We start from the raw sequence: 22,652 nt of genomic DNA on the forward strand, positions 1-22,652 counted from the left end.
TGTAAAACATAAACATAGAAACCATTGTTATCCCTGTTGCAACAAAACCTAACCATACTGGGAAGGAGAGGGGGGAAATCATACCTGTAACTACATATCAACATTCCTCTTACAAGCTTTCAAATAAACTACTGGAGTTTACATACTGGTAACTTGTGCACTTGAATACAGTACAATATAATAACAAGAACTAAAACACATATACCAAATGTAACTTGGCTACAGCAAACAACAGTCATCCACATCTGCCAGCATTGTTAGATGATACTGGGCATTATTCTAGTACTTATTTTGTGGCTTTGATTCCTGCATTTACTGAGAGAATGTAATAAAAAGAAAGTTCTGTCCTTGCAGCTCATTCTTTAGCAAGCTGAATGTCCCATTTTCAAGCCTCTGCATGACATTTCACGGCTAGTGCTCCTTATTGAAAGTGAATGGCACGATTAGTGAATTACTCTTACAAATGCAACTATATGGAGAAACCCAAGCTTACCCAACTTGTATTATTCCGATCTAATGAATAAAAGATAAAGGTTTTGCTTCCATTGATGTTCTGAAGAAGCATGGAATAACTACTTTTCACGTGCTATGGGTCAGGCCAAGTTACATGTTTGCTTTGTCTTTTTGATTGTTACTGTAACATTTTTCTGTGGTTAACCTATTACTCCTGTCAGAAGGTAAAGATCATTAAATACCACCTACATAATTTGATGAAAAATTTTAACAAAAAACCAAAACTGTAACTATTTTGGAATAGATCATGCTACTGATTCTTTGAAAAGTATCTTAGCTAAATATTTTCTATTACACAACAGAAAAAGCAAAACACTAGATATTCATATATAGCAGAAGCATCAGACTACATCTGGCTCTACATGCCTTGTGAAGCAGTATCAGAAGGACTCAGATAAAAGTCTGATGCAGTAAAAATCTAAGCTCCTTATAACAGAGAATATTCCTTAACTGTACTCTGTAATTACACAAATTTGCTCATAGGCATCGTATTATGAGGAGATGCTGCCTTGAGTGCAACAGCAGTTGTATAAGATCTAGGGGGTCATTCTATAATGTCAGTGGTAATCTGTCCAAATTCCATTTACAAGCTATAGGCTGAATAGTGAAGTCCCCCCCCTCAGGTTACAAATGAATACCTTTCATTTCCTGGCAGGAAGGGTTGTATAGCATTACCCTGCACACTGCATCCCACCACAGAATTGGCTGCATTTCAACAGACGCTGAAGTGACTTCTGAAACATTATCATCTTCTTCCTTGTGAAAAATTCACTGTTAAAATAACATTCACATGAAAGATATTGTAGAATTTCAACTTTCATATATGCTTACACTCTGTATACTAACCTCAAACTCTTTTGATAAGATACTTGTTTAAAGGTACCTAAATTAACTCACCTCAAGGTCGAAATTTCAAAAGTAAAACTTTGGATTTTCAATGCAGCTTACATACAGGTGTGTTACAATGGGTAGGGAGGGAAAGGCAAACAGCATCACCAAAGTGGGAGGAGGCAAATGTGAAAACTCCCCTAACTAGCTTCACTGCTGAATCAATATAAAAATGTAACTACACCATGAGCCACAAAAGAGAGCAAATCCTATTGAAAGCTAATAAGAGTTAGGGCACTCCATTCTTCTTCAGAATTCAGGGTGAAGCTTAAATCACCATTTATACCCCATATCTCTAAGAGTTCAAGGGGAAGCCCGGCACAAGCTTGAAAGTTTTGCCAAAAAGGTCTGTCTTCAGCCACACTCCCTTCCCAAGCTCATCCTGACACAGCTGTCTTTATGTGCACAGTAAATTGCACAACTCATTGGTTCCAACTTCCATCCTCTTTTTGTTGCTGCTGCTTGTGACTGGGGACAAACCCAGACAGGAAGATAACGCTGATCCCTGTAAAACTGCAGGAATATGAAGCAGTGCACACAGGCTTTACAAGGGCTTTACGATAAGATCCAGTCTAGTACCTGAAGAGCTGACAGAGGAAAGAGATGGAATTTTTCACTGTCTAGGCAGCTGAACCCAAAGTTCCTCTGGTACTTTTTTTTTTTAAGACATCTATCCCTGAAGGCCTGCTTGTTAAAGGAAGTTACTATTAATGTGATGCACTATGATGTAACTTCATGTGCACTACCTACTGTACAACAACACACTATAAGGTTGTTCCAGGACACACCTACGCAACACTGGGATGGCAGATAGCTATTACCAAGCAAGTCTAAGCATCAGGAATCACCATACCAGCAAACTGCTCTACTTTTGGTTAGCTCCAAACCAAGCATCACGCCCCACTACCACAGCTGACCTTCTAGTCTGCAGCTCCTCGGCCCCAAGGTCATCTGGCTCACAGTGCTGAGAAGATGCACTCAAAAACCCTCCAAGTGAGATGTTAATGTGGAAGTGAACTGCATTCTGACCTTGCACCTTAGTTTAGAAGGTAGTAATATTCCCACATACACACAGAAAAAAGCAGCCAGAAGCATGCAAAGCACTGAACTTCTGCACGGAAGGCTATCACACCTGTTCGTGCTCAGTCATCACAAAGCACTGAGTCACTTGGGGTAGAAAAGAAAGACAAAAGCCCATCAAAACAGAAGTCAAAGTTTTGCCACTGATTTTAACAGGTAGGATTCTAGCTCTTTAGAAAAACCAAACCAAACCCAATGAACAACAGAAGCAAAACCACTCAACAAAATTCTTAGTAACAGATGCTTAAAAGGAAAACAAACTGGAGTGTTATTTCCACTAGTAGATGACAAATAGAGGCCTGCATATAGTGTATTTAAATCACTTCATAAAACAAAAAAGTTGACTATCAGGAGTCCTCACAGTGGCTTTTTTTATACTTTCTCATTCTACGCCAGTCACACCTGGAATACATACATTTACCTGAGCAGCTGATAGCTTCTAGTTTTAAGCATTTAGAACAATTTGTGTTTGGTCCTAACCATTCTCATATTGTGCCCTCATACTAGCTAAACTAACTGCAGACATAATTATAACTTCTTTTATTTGTAAGAAAAATTCTCTTTCAGCATGTAACATTGGCGTTCTTATTTGGCTTACTCTTTGAAACATTTTATGCAAATTGACACAACTGAAACTCACTATGGATATGCAAAGGCATTAAAAAATTAATGAACCCCAGAATTTTGTCCAATAGTTTTGTTTTAGTCTTGAAGTTCTACAACTTTAAGGGAAAATATTGAAAAATATTTATGTATGTTTCTATGTTAGAAATACAAAATTCAAGAAAAATAAGTTGATTTTATAAAGGTAGGGTGTATTTTAAGTGACAAAATTATGAGTTTGGAATTCCCATGGAGGATTAAAATCCTCCATTTGAAAATACAAAGCAAAATTAATTAGAAGACATAGTTTGAGTAAAAAGTATTCTCACAAAGAGTTCTTAGAAAGGATCACCTTGAATGTGTTTGATGCTGAGGAAACGCCATAAGTTCTCTTCACACAAAAGCAGTCATCAACAGAGCACAACCAGATGTTAAGTTTTCTTTTCTTAGTTTCTGTAAACCTCTGTGACCTCCCTCAAATTAAAAAAGGGAATAGCATTTTTAAAGCCACAGGAGCTATCATTAGTGAAGCATTCTAAGGATTTTCATTAATTCATAGCCAGCCAACCAGGAATTTTCCCACAGCCGTATACAAAAAAAGTCAGAGAAGTCACTGATTGCTTGGTTGGATTTCAATGTAGGCAGAAGTAAGATCAGAAATATCTAGTCCCTCCCACTAATAGAAGAGAAAAGAACATAAGGAAGGTCAGAAATTAAAATCCAGGTCTGCCCACCAACCATGAGGAAAATCCAGCACTACTAAATTACCATGGGTGTAGAAATAGTTATTGTATACAATTTTCTGAGGTAAGAGAATCAGATAGATGGACAGAAATGAATTATTATCTTTAAGCACAGAACATGCATGCCCAAGCAGAGTTGTGGGCCTATCATCTCCTCCACATCACAGCCTCAAGACTCAGACTGATGCTTAGTTGTTAGTATAATGCCCACCATTTCTACCAACTTCTGACCTGATAAACACGTTCAGTTGAAGCCCTTTGAACTCTGCATGCTCATTTGTCCCTTACAGTTTCTGACAAGCCAAGGTTCCAGCACAGAAGGAGCTTGTACTCTTGGTGTCAGATCATCAGAATACAAGCATTAGAGAAAACAGAACTCATTTCAACAGCACTTCCCTCAAAAACTTGACAATGACCTCTGCATTTCAGTGATATGTTATACTCTGTACAGCACTGATAAAGCAAAAGGCCAGGTACAGACTCAAAGACAGCTGGCTTGCAGAATCCATGCTGCCAACAAGAGGGTGCATCTGTCAACACAGAGGTCATCATTTCACAGCCACCTCTGTACACTGTCAGGTCATCAAGCAATACAAATCCCATTCAGATCAGTCATGGACACACAACTCTAATTCAGTTGAATTAACCAGGACATACACTGTGGTAAGACAATGCTACCTCTCACATTTATTTGGGCACATTAGAATAAGCAGCATGAGTGATATGCCCCAAAACCAAGACTTGCTGTCTTGATGAATAACAGCCCAAGACCAGATCCCTAACAGTAAGAAAAATAAAGAGTGCTCATACACCTACAGCTTTAAACTTCAGAGACAACATGAAGAAAGACCATCACAGGCATCCAAGACGGCTGACATTTATTCCACATATTCAATATTCATTTATGTACTACTGATAGATTTTGACACTTTACTGCAAATGTTGCTCATTTGTCTTGTAGCTGGCATCAATGTGTTTTTCATGCAGTAGGTGAGCTATGGGGTCCTTTTCTTCCTACCTACCCTAGAAGTGCAAAAGGTCTTGAAGGCTCTTTGAAGGTACAGTGTCCTAACAGTGAAAAGAAAGAGCAAGGGTTCTTCGGTCATCTAAAAGAAAGAAATCCCTACCCCTCACATTCTGCATCATGCACACCTATAAGCTGACATTTTCTTGTGCTCCTTATTTAATCTCTACATAAAGCTATTCAAAAGGTTATGCTAGCCTCAATTCATCCTTAAGGATTCATCCTTAAGTAGTCTTGCATTACCATATGCTAAAATTAAGTACTAATATTTACTGATCTATAGTTCTTTATTTTAGCTTACAGTAACTTGCACTTCTGTAAAATGTTTTTTTTAATAATAAAGGGAGAAAAATGTAACAAAGATCCATGTATTTGATATAACTTCTATGTGGTTTTTCCAGGTGTGATGTATTTATGCAGAATGTTCACTTTTTAACGTAAACCCAACACATGGCATAGAAATATCACCATCAACCTTAAGTTGTGGGGGGAAAAAATTCAAATACAGTTCATTATGCTGGTAACAGTATATATAAAAATAAAGCAATATACTTAAATACAAGATATTTTTACTTTAAAAAATTAAAAGTGGTACTAAAGCTTAGCAGTCCTCTGGTAATACTTCACACTCCTCTTATCTTGTTTGCTTTTAAAAAAAACACATGTTAAATTTATTGGTAAAATTCAGCCTTTGAGCAGAATTAAGCAGGCAAGTTCACATCAAAGCTTTGTTTCATCATCTTTAGACTGATCTGTTGGAAGAGACACCTGGTCCTTATTAAACACCGGTTGAATGTTGCAGTTTTAATTAAGTAACATCCATGTTATATTAACATTACCATATAATTAGCCAAAGAAATGCTAGCATCGTCTAATCATGATTGCTTAACATCTTTTCACCAGTGGACTATAAAGTATTCATCTATTAAAGCAGAACTTACTCTCAAGTAAAACTCAAGATTTTAAATCAACAGGTCTGATATGGTAATTACTCCACCTCTACCCACTCAAAAGCAGATTTTGGAGTAAGGCAGGGAGTAGAGTTCAGCATCTAAACCATTGACACACATGATCTAGAGAGGAAAGAAATCAAACCTGTAACAGTCCTAAGAGGCTATAGCTGCAGAAACCTTATGAACCCAATGGCTTATGAATTAGCAATATATTAAGAGTTTCCACAAAGATATAGGAAATATACTTTTTTTGTTGTTGTTAATACTGAGAGTTAGTTTCAATGATCATGAAAGCAAATTCTAAGCTAAACAACAGTAATACAGATGCCTACCTGCATAACTGACCATGCCTGTAGAGCCTTGCACTCAACCTGTTGCATTGTATCTAATCAGAGAAACATACTAAGCTTTAAGTTACTCGTCCAATCAATTCCAAAGTGCTATCACATTGTTCTATGTGACAGTGGAGAGAAATCTACTGATTCTAAAAATTCAGAAAAAACAAAGGACACATAGAGCTGGCATCTGTTCTGCAGAGCTTTCAGTCAACTCTGGAACTGTCTACACATTAAAGAACCCTCTGATGGCAAACAGCAACACCTACCAGTATGCTTCATCTTAGGTCTATCTGCTGCTCAAAAACCTTTAAAAATGCTTAAATACTCTACAAGAGAAAACCTGAATTCTTAACTGCTGGGGAAAAAGAATAAAGAAGGCATTTAAACTATGGTAAACCATTTTTTTACAATTTTACAAAGCATTCTTCCTCCTAAACAAAACAAGTATTCAGCTGGGAAAATTATTTCACTACGACTTAGCCCAGTGCTTAGAAAAATCCAAGTCATAAAGAAGAATGACTGTGCCCTGGGAGGGAGAGATGCTTGAGGAGAGAAACATAAGGACACAGCAGCATGAGCCACAATAATAAGACAAGCAGAGCTTCTGACAGTGGAATAGTAGGAAATGGGGATCTTCAGTCTCTGCTGTGAAAAAGAACTAGAATGCTCATTAAATAAAGAGCACAGAAAATTACTCAGGAACTGTTTATGGGGAGAATGCATGAGAACAAGAGATCTCTAGTATGTCTGCCAAGCAGAGCAAAGAAAGGTACAACTTCCTGCTGGGGGCAGGAGGGGAAGAGAGGTTTGCTAAAAAGTTCTATTATTTATTATCTCTCATCATACAGTCTCATTAAATTTAAGTTTTATACTGAATATGGTTCAGTGCCAGGAACTGTAGAGGAATTAAACACATGAAAAGAATTACCCATGCGAGTAGTGCCATTAGAATCTACAAAACAACTTGACAGTAAAGTATCTCATGTGTTTAACACAAAATAATTATTTTGAAGTGTATATTCAAATAATCATCAAGGCCCAAGTCTGTCTTCTCTGTATACCTCACAGCTTGTTTACAGGATGAAAAAAAATCAGAGACTACTTTTTCAGAATAGCTCCCCATGTGGACATTCTAGATAAAAAAAGGCCCTTCCCAGATTCTTTTTTTTTTATAAAGGTATGAATATGATGCAGTAAGCCCATATGGAAAGCTGCTTTGCAATAGTATTCTGCTTTAAGCAAATGTTCTACCTGTTCTGAAATAACATTAAGTGTAGAAATAAATTAAAATTTCCATTACACATCCATGAAAGGAACCCCAGACTTAGCAAAGTATATCCAAATTCTAAAATCCGGGACTCACCGTAATCACTGATAATTCCTAGCATCAGCAATGTTAAGTTACTCATCCTGATATTAACCCCTTTCCTGCTGCAGACGTAGGTTGAGTTTGCAAGACAAATGACAAAGTATTACTAGAGAAGCCAATGAATAGAGGTATATTAAAAACAAAACAGAAACAACAAACAAAACAAACCACAAGTGGAAAAAAAGAAGTCACATGTAAAGACTTCAGTTTTAAAAACATTAACTACTAAGAAAAGTTTCAGGAGCTATGAATCAAAGCATCCTCATCACATTCTTGTAACCAGAGCACAGTAACATGCACTCACCAAGTCAAGCTTTTACTGTCACAAATCACTGAGGAAACTTAAAACTGTAAACTGTAGAGTGAAAAGAAAATGAGCATTGTTTGTATAAACGTAGCAAGATGGAACAGAGGGTTTAAAAAAATAACACTTAAGTGTGGGAAGTTCACCACACATTCTGTTTTAGCAGAGAAAAATATCCAACACGTGTACATACAAACATCCAGGCATCTACATTTTATTTCTCCATAGATTAAACAACTAGTAAATGCTAACTAGCACTTTTCTAGACTGTTTATTTATGCTGTTGAGTTACCCCAACCCCACTGCTTCATTTAACACCATCTAGACATTTTTACTTTATATAGAATGTTAAGATTTATTCATGCTCTTAACATAAATTAATTAGACACTACTTACAAATAACCTGCAACATGAATATCTACTTGAATGGGATGCAATTACTTCAGGGCTTGTGTCTTTTCAATCAGACAGTGTCCCTGCAGTGTTTAGAGTGGCAGAGGGGAAGTGGCCTGTGGTTAAACAGAGGAAATACCAAGGAATTTTAATAGAGCAAATAGTCTCTTTACTTCCTACAGGGTACTACTTCAAAGGCAGCCCTGCTCCAGAGCAGACGATGTGTTAGAGAGGCCATCAGTCATTTAATAGTATGTCAAGTCTACTCAAAACTTACACGCAGACCAAGATAAATACCACATAGCTGAGACAACAGGTACCATCCTGCAGTCATTACTCTAATAAATACTGTCCTGTCCAGATTATGTAGGCAATCAAAAGCAAGTCAAGTTATTACAAAATCAGATTATGAAATTGTAACTAAACAACTAGACCAGGTGTTTAATACATTGGCTAGGGAAGTTTGAACTTGAAGTTGAAAATGTAATAAAAGCAGTAACCAGTATAAATACTTAAAAAGCTAGAATCTTACGTTTGTTGTGAGCAATAAAGGGGGTTTATGCTAATTGGAAAGGGTGTAATTTGTACTGATCTACAAGTCGGTCAAAATAAATATATTAAAATAATTAATTGTGAAACACTCAGGTTTAATACACTCGATGACAATTATTACATAAGCAAAAATAAATTCAGTACAACCTGCATCTGCATATTTTTATAAACATCAAAACACACCACGCAAGCGTTATTAATTTTAATAGCGATTATTTACTTAATAGCTGATGCAAAACGTGACAGAAATACACACAGTGGCCACTATGAGTCTGTGTAGTGTCCTGCCTACATCTGGTGAAGCATACACCAGACATATAGAGCCAAAACTTTTATTTTTCCCTAATTCTCAGTTAGATAACTAACAGAAGAGTCCCAACATTCAACAGTTCCATTCGACACAAAGATTTCGGTCCTAAGTGTCATCTACGTTTGTTTTTCCACACTCCTCTTACATATTTTCCAACACTTTCTAAACTGTGCCCTACGAACTTCTGAACCGTATGTTGCAGTAACGTTCTCAAAGAGTCTGATCTGAAACCAAGGAAATCCTTAGTGACAGCCTAACAAAAAGGAAAAGCAATGAAAGTCAGTTCTGTTCCCTCCAGTGTTCCTGGATCACCACGCTTCGACTACAGTTTTAACGAGACATCGGGAGAAACGAGAAAAAAAACAAATCCTAAAACATACATTTCTAAAGTTATTTTTAAAATAAAGAAGATTCACAATCGAGAAAAGTGTCAGGGAAACACACCAGAAAGAGGAACAAAAGGCAAATATCAGTAACAAAACGTTTATCACCTTCCTCCCCCCTTCCCCCTCCCGCAAATTTCCTACATCCTCTGTATAACGATCAGGCCTGGAGCTAAGACCCCAAGCCGGCCTCGAGTCATTAAAATAACAAAGCCCAAGCGATCGCTTTTATCCTCCTGGCAGCGCAGGTCGCGGAGGGAAGGGTTGCGCGCAAGCGGTAACAGACCTGCCGAGTGACTTCTTCACACTTGCGGGTTACAAGTTGCCTCCCTCCCCCAGGCGAGAAATCAATAAATATCCCTTCCCGGGAAATGCCACTCTCTCTCCCGGCCGCAAATTAACTACCAGATGCAGAGCCCTGGAACAGCTTGATTAGTTGCAGAAGAGGTTTTTGCCCCGCTCCGTGGCAGCCCGCTCCCTCCCTGCACACCCCACCTGCACTGCCCACACCGCCCGCAGCCCACGGGACAGTACCCGAGCCCCACGCTCGGAAAACTCTCAGCATCTCCCCTCAACTACCGCTTGCAAAAAGCCCCACTCCGCGAACACGCCTCCCGAGGAGGGGAACGCCGCGGCAGCCCTGAGCCCCACTCACCCTCCCTCCGCAAGCATCGGCCGGCGGCCCCCTCCTGCCGCCGGCTCCTCCAGCGGCCCCAGCGAGTCGGTGGCCGCCGAAACAGGCGACGAGCGTGAGGAGGAAGGAACCGAACGCCAGCCCAGATGCCATGGTCTGCAGCGAGCCGACAGCAGCCGCAGCGCACAGGCAGCGGGGCGGAGGGCGACCGCCGCTATGTGCATGCGCGCCGCCGGCCCGGGGGCGGGGGGCTCCTCCTCGGCCGGGCCCGGCAGGAGGGCTCGGCCCCCTGCCCCCGCCCCGGCCCCGGCGGGGGGGCGGCCCGGCCCGGCCCCGCTCCGCTGCAGCTGCCGGGGTTCGGTGGCCGCGGCCGTGCGCGGGGCCTCCCGCCCCTGGTGCCACCGCAGCTGCGGAGCCCGCACCGCAGCGTTTGCGCGTCTCCCGGAAAGTAACGGGGTGTAGCCAGCACCTGGTGGGCTTTACCCCATCCCACACCGCAGTGCTGGGCCCTGGAGACCCTCCACGGTAATCCATGGATTCGCGGTGGCTTTTTTTTTTGGTCAAGGGAGAAAGGTGAAGTGCCATTCGGCCAACGGGACTGATCTGTATGGAACCACAGCGATACAGACCTAGCTCTGTGCAAGATAAGGGCCACGGGCCAAAACCCACTCGAGAGATTTTCCACAGTTGATGCAAAATGAATGGCAAGCTAGGGCAATATGCTACCATAGAATTTCAGCTGCATAAAACGCAATAGAAGTTGTAAGCAGTAACTATTTCAGCATTTTCAGTTGGAGTCTACAATTCATTTTAACACATGATTTGACCAAAATATTTTTCTTTCATGGTAAATAAATCACGTTTCTAACACATTTCAAATGCAAGCTGCTCTGATATATCAATGAATCAGACTGATTACAACTCTCTTGCTTAATTCTCAAAATCATGTAAGAGACACAGAAGGCCAAAGCTCCTCTGAAGCAAAGAACCATGGTGAAATTTAGCTTGGAAAGGACTCCAGGCGGTTATTAGGTCTATCTGCCTGCTCAGAGAAGTGCTGACTTCAGTTTTAGGTCAGGTAGCTCAGGGCTTCGACATATGTCACTTTTACCCACCACTTTCCTCCTTTTTTTAAAAAAAAAATATTTAAATACATTCTGTTGCTATGAATAATACTGGCCAAAACCATAATCCTACTGGAACAGACGAACCCATCAGTACTACAAAGACATTATGGTTTGGATCAAAATAGTATGCAAAACCACCACTGAGCCTATCAGTTGAAAGGAAACATGACCAGTTGGTAATTTTTAAACTAGTACTGGTTTTACAGCTGTAGGATTTCCATCATTTGTGGCTAATGGCAAAAATACTACAATAAAACTCCCTTAAGCTGCTTGTTGATGAATCACAGTTTTTGCACTCAGTTACCTCTGAAACAGGTTTGTGACTTCAGAACAGCCCTTCACTGAGACATCAAGCAAAATAAATTCTTGCCATTAAGCATTTCCTAGCAGAAGTTGGAGATTAGGCTGTAGGTCTTTCAAGGCTCTGGGAAGAAGTGACCCTTATTCACGATCTTCATTTGCCCTGCAGGCTGGAATCTTGGAAAAAAAAAAAAAGGAGATATTAAGGCTACTCATGCTGTAGGTGGAATTTCACTGATTTTATGATGAGATGTTTTCAAACATCAAGTATATCCAAGCCTAGAATGAAAGGTTAGCACATTTCTTCACTGTACACCATACACATCTATCTGGATATTCTCACTTCACTTTCACAGAATGGTGTGGGTTGGAAGGGACCTCTAAAGAACATCCAGCCCAATCCCCTGCTCAAGCAGGTCCACCTAGATCAGGTCACACAGGAACATGTCCAGGTGGGTTTGGAAACCTCCAGAAAAGGAGCTTCCACACCCTCCCTGGGCAGCCTGTGCCAGGGCTCCCTCACCTCAACAGCAAAGAAGTTTTTCCTTAAGTGGAACTTGTTGTATTCCAGTTTTTGTCCATTACCCCAGTCCTATCATCAGACACTACAGAAAAAAGTGTTGCCTCTGTTCTGTCAACAGAGATGTAGACTGTTGGACAAGCTAAAATTTTGAAGTAAGAACTAAGAGGAAAATCAGCGCTGTGTTACTGCTACATTAGCCTACAATGATTTTAATACAAAGATACAGAATGAAAAGGGACATATCTTCAGTAGCAGAACTGAAGAATTCTCAGCTACCACTATACTGGCAGTACCTAGAAAGCACCAAAATGATCTATCTTCTTCACTAAGACCTTAAACTTAGTAGCACAAAGCCAAGATGTCATCTGACAAAATCAGCATTGCTGCCCAATTCCCAATAGCTCAGTGTAAGCTAGTAACAAAGTGACATCTGAAAAAAATGTATCTCCATCCTACCACCTTTTGAACAGGAATGAACTGACTGTCTAGAGAAGTATTTCCTGCTTTGTATGCATTTAGACTAATTCCCATTGAAATCCCTTGTGGAAAAGGGCAGAGGAGAGGTGGACATCAAGTATGTTTAGCTAGTTCCTCCAAAATGCTGCTAGCTAATACAAGGGCAAAACTGGGGACTTTGCTTTTCTGTAGGGCTCTTTTGTCCTTTTTTACAACAGTCTCTTGTTTCCAAATAGCACAGAATGCATAATATCCAGAAGTCATGGCTATCAATATCATTCATTCTACAGCTGGTTCTGGTTGCCACTCCACTTTCTTGCTCAAAGCTATAAGACATATTTTTTTACTTCTCCTTTCTGAACAGCTGTTCCCAGATGGAGAGGACAGTGAGAACTCAGCATTTCCTATAAGAACCATGAAAACTCACATCATAAAAAGTCCTGGTAACATGGTTAAAAGCTCCCTATTGATTTTTTTTTTTCTATCGCTCAGCAAAAATTCCTTCTTAGACTTGAAAGTTGTATTCTCCATCTATACTTCATATTTCTAACACTGAAATCTCTCCCAGGAGAGGTTGACCTTGACTGCAAAAGAAGTTATGAAAAACACTCACTTTTGGACCAAAAAGCAAACATCATGCTTGTAGAAATATTCAGCTCAGTCAGACGATCACGACTAGTGCAGTACCCCAGTATCACACTTCTGTTATAAACACCACTCGCTGTTAGGAAATGAGGTTTACCTGTGGAATTAACATCTAACATTAAAAAGAGGTAGAAAGACCTTCCAGTATCAGACCTTAAGAATGGAATTTAAAAGTGTGAAATGGAAGTGGTCACTCTCAGCAAGGGCATGAACATTCCCACCAGTGTAAAAGGTCTCAAAAGTTCTACTCTGATGGAACCCTCCACATTGTAACATGCCACAGTTTCAAAGGATCTCACTAAGTTCAAGTGAAAGAGTATCAACTGATAAGACATTGTGACCCAAAGCCATAAAATTGATCTGAAATTCAAATAAAATCTATCATTTGTTATGAACAATTAGCTTGCTCAAGGTAACTGTGATTTATCACTACGAGAAATGTGCCAAAAGTTCCCCAAAATCACCAGGTTCCAAAAGGAAGATCTGGACATGAGCTCAGGGCTAAACTGGTAATAGGATTTGGAGACAGGAGAGATTCTGCTCCTTAGTAAGACAGGAAAAGACCCCTGGCTTTTTATTTTAATTTGCTGTTTCCTAAGGTCATCCAGACATTACCAATGGGTGCTTAAAATAGTGTAGAGGCCATGGACCACAGATCCAGCCTCCAGAACAATTCCATCCAACCAGTCTTGTGAGTGGACAAGGGCACAGAGCGGTGTCCTGGCAGCCAGCTGGTCCTGCTCTGCCCAGACATTCATTGGCACTTTGGAGTAGCTGCTGCTGTGTCCAGATGGGGCTTGAAAGTGGAATTAGATGCATGAATTCCACTTTGACACTGGCAGACAGCACTTGTATATCCAGATGCCTTACAGCAAGTCCTGAGATGGAGTATCCAGTCCCTTATGCTGAATAAACTAGACCTTCAGGAATCCATGTTACATACTAGCAGCAATATTCCTCTCCTGCTCACGTTTTATGTCACACTGTCATGTTTGAGCTTTTTTCTTCAAAATCTCAAGTAAATCTTCAGGCATTTGGGATGTTTTGAGGCTTGTGAGTTCACAGAGTAGGGAGTGAATGGTCTTGTGACCTTTCTGGATGACTTAATGTCTTCTACAGGAAATGGCACTTAATGACCAAGGAAGTTTTAGAGCTATATTCCTCAAGGCTCAAGTTAGCATCAGATGTAAAAACAAGTTATGGTGAAAAGGAACCGACTGAAATAAACCAGTCATTACATGAAAATTACCTCTGATGACCATCAAAACAACAATTTACCAGTAATCCATCGATGCAAATCTTCATCCCCAGATCTCACAGTTCTCTGTATTATATACCAGCTGACCTGTTCTGCTGGCAGACAGTGTTTGCAGTCAGATGTCAACTCCCTGTATTTCTATTTAGTTTTGTATCTGTTTATTCCTAAGAATACAATGAAGGAATAGACACAGCTCAGTTCTCCAAGATGACTGAACTTGCTGATGTGCCACCAAATACACTCCTTCCTGCTCCAAAAGCCTGATGGATTGACTCACTCTGTGGCCACATGTCATTTCTCAGAAGAGAGGGAGCAGGGCAGGACTGCATCTTTCAGCAGTAGTCTTCTGTTACACTGGATTAGGTGTAATATGAAACTATGCTTTTAGAGAAAAGTACCTTTGTGATGCAAAGAAAATTTAAGATTGCATGGAAGAGTCATTTTTCAATAAAAATTCTGTTGAACTAGAAATATTCCTAACCAACAACTGTATCCCCAAAGTTAGCTATATTTTAGTCTTTAATTGAATCATTTTTCATGTGCAATTTTGAAATATTTTTCTGCTATACAGGAATTTTGTCCTAATTAGTATTAAAAAAAGAAGCAAATCAAGATCCTCACAATGCAGCTGGAATAAACACTACAAATATTAACAAAGTAACACTTTCACAAAAGTTTCTCTGCTTTACTTTTAATCTCAACCCTTTCATATTACAGCACACTTTCCATCCAGACAGCTTGTCATTCTCTTTCTGCAGGGAAATATGAGGGAGGGGACTGAGGGAACAACCCTAACCTGATTTAACAGTTCATTCTGAAGTTCAACAGCATCCTGTGGCAATGTCTGCAAAATTAATCCTAGCACACTAAGGGACCCCTCACTGAGCATAACCTGTCTTAAACCCTTCCCCATTTAACTGAGGGAGAGCTATTTGCTCAAGCGCTTCAGGCTGACATCATTTGTTATTTGAGGCCAAAAGCCAAGGGTAATTAAGGCTAAAGAAAATGTATTCAAGATTTTTGTAATTAAAATGTGTAGAGACAATAGTAACAAGACACTGTTACAGAACAATAGAAACATGGCTGGAAGAGCTAAAAAAAAATCTTAGTATTGTATAAGCATTATGGAAAAAGATTGGAAAGTATTTTGTCAATAGCACCTCATTCCACTCCCACTAAGGGAAGTACACAAACAAAAGAAAACAGGAAGGCTGAGAGCATCTGGTAATTGTAATCTTTGCTTGTATGATAGACACGTGACAACATTTCAGAGAAGATTTAAAAAATATTTTATAGCAGATTTACAAAACAATCTACAGCAATTCTACAAGACTGGGCTAAAAAATAGAGGAAGGGCTCTGTTAGGAACGACCGCTGTTGGTGGCAACCTTACCTCTCAAACAACTCCTTTTAACTATGGTCTGGCACATTCTTTTAAAACTAAATTTTTAAAAACAAGAAGTCGGATACCAGGATTGAGTTAGCTTCTGATTGAAAGTGTGAGACAAATACACAGAGAGCAAGAGACTGTTCGAACACAATTAACAAGATTTGTTAATACTTCTATGAAAAGTTAATGCATGTTTATATGTCACAAAATATAATCCTTTGTTTCTAATTAGATGATAATAGCACCCATCACTGAAAACACCACTCCTACTAAACTGTAATTTGTGATAAAACTTACAGCTTTGGACCAGATATTTACAGAGGAAAGAAGAGAAAGATTGGCTCACTTTTCTCATTTAAACAGGAATGTCTACAAGAAAAGAAGGTTTTTAATGTAATTTACATTTCACAAAAATATCTAGGCATAGCCCACTGCATTCTAAGGTCATTGCTGATGCCTCTATGGAATGCTTCCCTATGACTTCCTCTCTGTCAAAATGAATTAGAGCAGTTTACAGTTATATTGTCAGATTACCACATCCTGTAGCATAGAATATGATGCTTTCCCAACTCCAAAGTGAAATAATTGTATTTCACTGCAAGTCTCACTCCAAATAGCTATCTGCTAACTTACAAATATTTGGAACAAGAAAGAAATTGAAGTTGACATCATCATATTTTTAATATTTTACCCTGACTGAACACTTTGAAATGCAAGACAAACTATTAAGAAATGCCCAGTATTCAAACAGCACAAAGTAATTTCTTGCCCTTCTAACGTGATAAAACAATGGTAAATAGTCTGGTGGTAATAAGTATTGCTCCACGGCAAAGCTTTGCATTATCAATGTTGTATTTACTATCACAGAAAAATTATATTAGTAGATTTTGTACCAGAAGCTATTCTATGATTTACATTACAAGGAGTGGGGTTTTCAGAATTGTTAAGTCCAGAATATTACAAATATTAAGTACCTACCAATTCTCACAAGGTTCAGTTCAGTATTGACCAATCAGAACTTTTGAAAACCAAGCCCTATGTCAAGCCTTTGTATGCATGTACAATATAAATTTGGTCATAAAGTTTGTACAAGAATTAAAATAAATTAAAAAAAAACTTGCTGGCATTCTGTCTATCCACAGCCTAAGTCATGACCACAGATTTTACTCAGAATTAATTGAACATGTAGAACTGTAATTATAAAATCTATCCACAAGAGGGCAAAATCAGCCCAGCATTTTTATAGGCATTTCAAATACAAACTCATCAATGTTTCAAGATTCGAGAATTTAACATTCCATTTATTATGAAAAAGCAAAATGTTTAGGATGAAGCTAATACACAGACAACAACCTTAAATGCAGAATATTTGATCTGCTAACATCTTCATTTCCTTAATGTGACAATCAATCATAGAAACTGAATCTCAAGATATTCTGGAGTATTACTATGGCTGATGCAATACAATTCTAAACATTGAAAGATATACATTAATTTTCCTTTAATACATAAACCACAATTTGGTGACTTTTTTGCATATATATGCTTTTTTCCCCTTACATATGCAATTTAAACACAGAAGATTCCCAAAAATGTTATAGTGGTTAATAACAAGATTAATAACATAGATAACTTAATGAAGGGGTCTGTCTTATACCACCAGCTAACTTTCATCAAATTGCATGAAATTAAGGAAAAGAGTGGTAGACTCTAGTCATTGGGCTCTCTGGCCATCAAAATGGCAGAGGAAAATTAGGTTTAGAAACTACAAAAAAGATATCACTGAACTAAAAAGCATTGCTTGCATCCTATTTGAATCAACAAATACTCTTGCACGTTTGAAAACTCGACTACTTCACTTCTATTTTGTTCTTCTTGTTCTTGTACCTTAATAAAAATAAATGCAATATACCACTTGCTCTGTCACTCTAATACCAGCACTGTACCATATTCATACAATCAAATATAAAACATACATGGTGGTATGAAAGTCATACCAACACAGCTACACCAAGGCCTGTATATCCCTAGGCACTCTTGATCCTTCCCTCATTGCTAGTAAATAGCATCATGCAAAAAAAAGTACTAGAAGAAATTAAATGTACTGCTTCTCCTAAACTCAACAAACAGAGCTTAGTTTTCTATTTTGTTAGTCAATCTAAGAAGCAAAACGTTTAATGCTACTACCATGCCATGCTAAGACTTTCACACTTTCTGAGATTCTCCTGATCTGGTCTAAGAAAATGCTGGCCCCTGCCAGTACCAGCTTTGGGTGCTCAAAATATAAAGACCAGTTTTCCACATTTTCTGTCTAACCCTTTCCCCTGCACATCATGCAAGTCAAGAGACTATTCCCCAGCAAAGGAATGGAAGAGCCTTAGATCTCTTCAAGAGCCCTAGATTCCTCACCTTTACTAACAAACCTGTTTGCCCATTATGACCACATACACTTCCTTTGTAATGCAATCAGATGGGATTGCTTCCTCCTCCCACCTCCAACAAGATTTAGAACTGCCACCCCCTCACACACAATGATCATCAGAACGTTGTCTTTTTACTGTTCCATTACCAAAGAAGTATATGAGATATTTTAAATAGCTCTAATAAAACTAACAGAATATGATGAGTCTGGATGAATCTATGACACGAATAACAGGACATGAGATAATTTGTCAGTCGCCACTGCTCAAAAAGTGTATTTCAAAGTAAAATACCTTGTACTGCCCATCTAAATATCTAATATTAATCCTTTTAAAACCAAGGGACAAAGATCATCAACCTAACAACTGATAAGAAAAACTTAAGTCAACCCAAGGAATTAAAAAAAAAAGAAAAAGATATATGTGACAATGAGTTCCTAAAGAGCTTTGATTCCAGTTAACCCTGCGAGTTAATCTCAGCTGTTTAAAATCAGCTGAATTTCATGTTAGGTAAACTAAAGTTGTTTGCCAATTATTTAAGGCTACTTTTGAGCAAGTCTTTTGTTAAGTCTAGTTACATAAATGCTGGATGGTTTTTAAAGCATAATTTCCTTTCAACAGTGTTGGGAACACAGCGCTAATCTTCTTACAACTATAAGAAGTCCTGGGTTTCATTGCTTTACAAGAATTTTCAATACAAACTTTTGAACAACTAGAAAAATGTGGATGTATCCACACACACCAGGAAAAGTATAACATATATTTTGCTAGTGTATCAGCTTCTTACTTGGAAGCACAGCTTTCATCAACTAATTGCAAATTCAAAAGTTTTAGATGACAAATTAATGAATGCTTTTCTAAACCTGGGCTTTCAATGCTAACATCGGTAATTTAAAGACTTAAGTTTCAAACTATGCCTTAATGTATTCTGCTAGTAATAATATGATAACGGCACTTGGGAAGAATTGGCTCTTTGGTAGAAATACATTTCAATCTGATTTAACACCATGAGCATAGTTGGTCTTTTTTTGGACAACATTGGGCATTGCTGAAGTTTGTGGTTAGCAAACAAATTTAAAATAGAGATGTTAATTAAGAGAACATCAAATTAAAACAAATAATTATGCAGCCCAGCATCCTGATTAGGGTGACAGGCACTAAACCTATATCAGGAAAGCACTGCTAGAATGTTTAAGTGCCATTTACAGTCAATGACAGGAGCTCATTAATCAGCCTCACCCTAGCCTCAGATGTAGCTGTTGACGGATGCTGACATAACAGCTTGCCAGTACTGAGTCTTAAAACCAGCCCTGCTTTTTGCTGGAACAGTTTTCACCATCCTAGTAAACTTCTCAGTTTATCACAGGGTCAAACGATCACTGGAGCCAATATAAGGAAATATGGCTGGAAGCAAAGGAGGTCGTGGCTTCACAAAGCTTAAATCAGAATAAAAACCAAAGAGACTGAGACTTTTCTGATCACAATTCTGAAGGGTAGACAGACAATCAGAAATACTGCAATGCAAAGCATGCAAAACTGAAGCAGGAGCAGATTTCAGCATGCATGGTGGCCTCTTCTGATAGTCTCATCCACTATTGTTATTTGAGCTGTCTGTGCCTAGACAGATAACACAGCATATGAAATGTATTACCAAGATAGCCCAGAAAGCTGCATATTATCAGGAAGTACAAGATCAGAAAATCCCATGAAGTCCAGGCTAATATTTTTTAAGATGAAAAAAAATAGATCAGGTGCATTTGAGAAAGTGATGGCCACAATTTAAACCTGTGGGAGCCAAGGTAGGTACAAATACAAAGTCAAACGTTTTCCTTTCAATTGTTGATGCATGTACTTAGTGCAGAACACAACTAAGCCAAAATGAAGCAAATAATGCCATCATGCCATTTAACTTTTTGCTGCTCAGCACTATGTTTGACTTTCTTAGTACCTTACACCAATCATCCTTCTGGTAACATTTGCTAATTGAGAGCTGGATACCAGGGCTGGTGCTATTATTATTCTGCTGCTGTTCTACTCATTTTCTTAAATTGCTTTGTCAGACTTCTTTCACTTGAGACAAGTTTCATTATAGGAGACATTAGGTGTATTTAGGTATTTGCCAGATAATAGAGTAAGGTTCTTAGTCATCAATCTGTACAGATTAGTCTAATCTGTTGCTGCTGGAAACCTTGTTTCTAGCAGTAGACAATAGTTTCAAATTACCTGCGATAAGGTTAAGGTTTGGGTAATAAATGTTTTCAGGTGAGAAGAAAAACAAAGTAGAACTCATGCACTCCCAATATTGTCATTACCTTTACCAGATCAGGTAGGTATCAGAACTGAGATTCTAATGTCTCTAAATAGTGTTCCTAATGGATTTGGCTCCATTTAAATTGCTTTGTGAATGCTCTCTTAAGTATTTCTGAATGCAGGATACAACAGAAGTTCAGTTCCTAATGTTAATTCCTGAATCCAACAAAGCTTGAATAATTACTTTTCCATTTGAATAGAAGTTTGTTATTTTCACACTAAAATAGGATTTCTAGGAGCAAAGATAAACAAGTCGAGATTTTAGGGATCTTATAAAAGTGAAGGCAATGAGCCCAGAAGTTAAAAACACAAAATGAAAAATACCTGTATCCTTGTTAAAGAGTAATGCAACTTTTCAGTAGTATTTTCAGAAAATGTAGAAATAGTTTTTATTTCAACTCTTACATCTGAAGTTGTTTCTTTAATCTCTTTTCTCAGACTTGCCTTTGATTCTGTAGGATACCAGATATCATGGATACCAGCATCGAGAAAGGAAGAGCAATACTTTGTTCATGATATAACAGCTATGATGGTACCTTGTGAAATCCCAGACTAACTGAATTTTGCAATACCTTGCAAACATTTAGCGAAGCTATATGGAATCATCCATTGGTACAACTGAGATGTATAGACATGTCGTAAGAAAGCACACAAACTGAAGGAAAAGTAGAGCATATTAAAAAAAGAGATACAGGCATCAGAAATTGTCTGGAAGCAGTAGAGGCAGGTCCTCAAAACTCTAACACCAACCTCTTCTAGAATCTTTCCACTACATTGAACGTAACATGAAAAAAAACATCTGTTGTCATTTTATTATTAAACAAGAAAGTGCAAGTGATGAAGAGTCTAACTGTATTTGCACTACTAAAACACTACAAGAATCTATGGATTTTTTTTCCTCCCTTTTTTGCTATTTACATTTAGCCTATATTAAAAATGATACACTGATGACTTCTGTCGTTGGTGTCTTAACTGACTTCCTTGAAGCCGAGTGGCAGACTGCTAATGAGCTTTGTGCTAAGGTATGTAGATTGGAGACCTGGGCTCAAATTCTTCCTCCAGTAAATATCAAAATAGTTATCATAAAGGAAAACGGTTTCCACTAGAAACCTGGAAACCAAAATCATAGCTCAGTGTCCAGGTATTCCTTCAATGTGGGTTAGTTAGTGTGAGATATATACTATTGAACAAAAGCAATGTGAATGTCCTAGGCATAATTTTTTCTTCCTAGTTTTCAGAATTTTTCTTTATGATCTTTAAAAAAAGATAAAATGCTTCAGTGCATTTTTTTTATTACTGTAAAGTATAATTTTGTTTCAAATTAAACCTCTTTTTTCAAGTCAGATGAGTGGGAAAAACAATTAAAAAAGCTTTGTCTAAATTATTTGGGATTTACTGGTTCTTCCAGATCTACAGATTGAAATATCATTTAAAGGCAGTGCCTCTGCTGAATCATATCAGACTAACAGGAGTTTTTGTATTTACAGCTGGGCCAATGTAAAACATATCTCTAGTAAGACACACAGACTGAAGTGTCACTGAAGGACAGCGGGACTTCAATTAAGTGCTTAAAGCTCTGCTCAATGAAGAACAGGATAAGCCCATACTTAGAATGTTTTCCTACATCATTGCCATGAAGAGTTGTGGGTTTTCTTGGGGAAGAAGGGGAGTTGTTTGTTTTTAAATAAGGCTCTTCTTATGTATATTGACTTCAGGCTGTATATCAAGTATGAGGATATTTAACCTTCATGTACCGTTTGATAAAAATGGATAGCAGTGGTACGGATATCTGGCCTGGTCCCAGCTGATTTGATCCTGTGAAATGCTACATTCTGCCACTAAAAGAAAATAGGGCATCTCAAGTAACTGGAGCACCTATACTGACAAGAGAGGAGATATACAAGTTGAAGTATTAAATAAGAAAATATCCTAAATTATCAAAATATTACCTTAACCAATTGTTCAGCCTGAACAGAGAGTTGAGTAACTAGCCTTTCACTTGAGATAACTTTAAAAAATAAAAGTATGTTCTTTATGAAAACTATCATACTCTTCATAAATGACCTATTTAAACTCCAGTGTAATGCACAATCTGGTTCAGGCAGCAAAACCTATTTTGCATATGGTGTATTTCAG

At 38.3% G+C, this 22,652-nt stretch overlaps 1 protein-coding gene across 1 annotated transcript in view; it reads right to left on the reverse strand.

Moving 5' to 3' along the window:
- The window catches only part of IL17RD (interleukin 17 receptor D), a 44,321-nt gene extending 34,147 nt beyond the window's left edge, over positions 1–10,174 (reverse strand). The window contains exon 1 of the mRNA XM_062008250.1: positions 10,109–10,174. The gene's annotated coding sequence lies outside the window, so the exon portion shown is untranslated. The remainder of the gene's footprint in view (positions 1–10,108) is intronic.
- Between the last annotated feature and the right edge of the window lie 12,478 nt (positions 10,175–22,652).

The sequence above is a fragment of the Colius striatus genome, chromosome 15 (assembly GCF_028858725.1).
Source record: "Colius striatus isolate bColStr4 chromosome 15, bColStr4.1.hap1, whole genome shotgun sequence".
NCBI classification, from domain to species: Eukaryota; Metazoa; Chordata; class Aves; order Coliiformes; family Coliidae; genus Colius; species Colius striatus.